Raw genomic sequence first — 3,340 nt, 5'->3', positions numbered from 1 at the left:
ACAATCATGAACTTTGCAATTTAAACATTTTGATGGGTATCAATCCATTGTAATTATTGTCATTATTGAGCTCAAATTATCCCATTTTGGACCATTAGTAGCCCTTTAAAACTGGTTCCTGAATCATTGACATGATGCTAGTAGTATTTGATTCTTTCTATCTGGTAATGTAGGATATTCTAGGTTTGTTTTGTTCATTTCTTGCCCAGTCCTAGATTTTACCATTTCTCTAAGAACTCAAGTGTCTTTTAATGGAAATTGTAATAAGAATTGTAGATTGTGCCACAGTCTGGGCACAAAGAATGCTCACTGTTTCTGGATTGATCACTGTTTCTAGGCCTGTTCATCAGACAGAACTAAGAAATCTATGTAAAATATTGTTGCATCCAGATTGAGAGTTCCAGTTCCAACTCAAGCTTTTATGGAACTTCTTTTCTATTATCTCTGTATGTCCTTTCTTCCATATGAGTATTCTGATTCTCAAGAATGTAGAGGATGATAAAATTAATATATCCCATAATTATTCATTTAATCTCCTACTACACACACAGCAGTCTCAGAATAATAATACTAATATTATTACCAATATGGTTACCGAAAACATTAAAAAAATTCATACCCTCTTCTGTTCTTAAGATAGTTGTACTCTGTTTACTTTGTCAGACCATTACATACTACATTTTCTATCTCTCTTACTCAGTGGTGTGCTAGAGCCAGCTCACACCAGCTCAGGATAGCGAATTGTTAAATATTCAGAAGCTTTGCCACCTGGTTTTTAAACACATCCATTGTTAAAACCAAATTATATAAACTTACAACTAAGTATATTAAAAGCAAAGGTAGAAAATACTCAAAACTCATCAGTTCCTAATTATTTTGCTACATGTGACTAGCTATGCTTTTCAGATTATTTAAATTTATTATATCTGCATGGTGAAAACACTATATTACTGTGTAATGGTGAGTGGTACATGACTCTTCTCAGCTCTGCATTCAGTGACATCACACTGGTAGACGTGATGTGAATCAGAATAGTCACACCACAAAAATTGGTAAATGACACAAATTAGGACTTGATTTGTTGTTGTTGTTGCTTAATGTTTATCTATTTATTTTGAGAGAGAGAGAGAGTGTGTGAGCAGGGGAGGGGTAGAGTGAGAAGGAGAGAGAGAATCCCCAGCAGGTTGTGTGCTGACAGTGACAATGTGGGGCTCGATCTCATGAACTGTGAGATCCTGACCTGAGCTGAAATCAAGACTTGGATGCTTAATAGACTGAGCCACCCAGGAGCCCCTTGATTTGTTGTTTTTCATGATTGTGTAGACTTTAAAAAGTGGAGAAAATTTTAATAATGAAAATTAAACTTTAAAAAGGGTATCGTGGGGGCATCTGGGTGGCTCAGTCGGTTGAGCATCCGACTCTTGATTTCGGTCATGGTCCCAGAGTTGTGGGATCCAGCCCGTGTTGGGCTCCGTGCTGAGTGTGGAGCCTGCTTGGGATTCTTCCTCTCTCTCCCTTTGTCCCTGTCTCCTCCATGCACTCTCTCTCTAAAAATAGATAGATAGATAGATAGATAGATAGATAGATAGATAGATAAAATAAAGGACATTGTGTCTGTAGCCATTTTGAATAGCACCCCAAAAATGAGAAGATATTTGAACACTATTACCCAATCCATCAAAGACTTGCATCATTGACAAATGAGTGCACTTCTCTTACACATCTTCATTGTTTCACATTTGTGTTACTCATTAACAGAAACAAAAATATCAACCAACATTCATGTTAAAAGGAATCTCATTCATCAGTGATATGAGTGACTTCTTTGCTGAATCAGATAGGAATCATGCATGCATTTATTCAGGTCTGATTTTTGAGACACAATTGTTGGTGAGACAAATTTAAAAAAACTCTTTGGACTTTGCAAAAAATAGCATCTCACACTGAAGTTACAGGCATAGGTTGAAAAACAAGGGTTTTTAATTTGAAATTTGTTATTTCTTAAATAACCTCCTTGTACTCTTACCCTTTCATCTTAGTTATACAGTTAACCATATATTTAATCCTCGTCAGTCCTTATTTTGATGTCTTTCTGGTCACTTCAAATGTGTGAAGCTCATTCTCTTGTAGATTCCTTAGGCAGGGTCCACTGGAATAATGTTCCCTGAGTTCTTGCTTGTTGACAATGGTAACCTAATTTTCTTTTCCTTATAATTCACCTGCTCTTTTTTCCTAGATATGCCCCTATTTGTTCCTTTTCCTTTACGTTCAGTGATTTTACCAGACTATGTCTTGTCGCTGGTCCTTCTGATTCAATATTCTCAGTTATGCTTTCAGTGTGAAATTCAAATGTTTGTTTTGTTTTTTTTCAGGAAAATTTTCTTAATTATAGTATTTAGTATTTGTTCTGTTCCTTTACTTTGGCTTTCTTCTTCAAGGATGCCATAATTCATGTAACTAATCTTCTTTGTCCATCCTCAATATTTGTTCCTTCCTCTTGACTCCCTTCAATCTCATACTTCATTGATTTTTGTTGTTGTTGTTTTTTAATTTTCCTCCTTCACCTTCTGTTTCTTCCAAGGCAATATGTAATGGGTTTGTTCAGTCTTGTGTTCCTTCTAATTCAGTCTTCACTTTTGAAATGAATTTTTCTTTTATTGTTTATTCCTTGCTGAGTTGTCACCTCATTTCTGAGTTTTTCTAATTATGATATATAGTAGATACCCCTTATCTGTGGGGAATCTGTTCCAAGGTGCCCAGTGGATGCCTGGAACCACAGATAGTACCAAACCCTACATATACTATATTTTTTCCTATACACACATACCTATGATAAAGTTTATAAATTAGTCACAAGAGATTAACAGCAATAATAAAAGAGAACAATTATAATAATCTACTGTAATTAAAGTTGTGTGAATGTGGTCTCTCTCTCAAAATATCGGACTGTACTCACTCTTATGACAATGATGATGATGATGTGAGATGACGAAATGCCTACATGATGAGATGAAGTGAGGGGATGATGTAGGTGCTGTGACACAGTGTTAGGAGACTACTGACCTCTGATGATATGCCGGAAGGAGGATCATCTGCTTCGTGACCACAGATAACAGAAACCACAGACAGCGAAACCATGAATAGGGGTGGACTACTACTGTGTTTTGTTTTCTCAGGTCTTGTAACATTTTAATATCTTTTGTCATTTTGAAATAGTAGATCACAGGATTTTTGTGTTTAAATATGGAATGCTTGCAAACGTGCGTGCCATCCTTGAGCAGGGACCATGCTAATATCTGTATCATTCCAATTTTAGTATATATGCTGCCAAAGCAAGCAC

The 3,340-nt window shown here is 36.0% G+C and overlaps 1 non-coding gene across 1 annotated transcript; it reads right to left on the bottom strand.

The window, feature by feature from the left end:
* Positions 1-3,237: 3,237 nt before the first annotated feature.
* On the bottom strand, positions 3,238-3,340 carry LOC115517356. Its single transcript, XR_003969818.1, has one exon. It is a non-coding gene; the product is annotated as a U6 spliceosomal RNA (small nuclear RNA).

This window comes from Lynx canadensis, chromosome B3 (assembly GCF_007474595.2).
Source record: "Lynx canadensis isolate LIC74 chromosome B3, mLynCan4.pri.v2, whole genome shotgun sequence".
Taxonomy (NCBI): Eukaryota; Metazoa; Chordata; class Mammalia; order Carnivora; family Felidae; genus Lynx; species Lynx canadensis.
The sequence above is the reverse complement of the archived record's forward strand: the minus strand, read 5'-3'. Positions and strand labels throughout refer to the sequence as shown.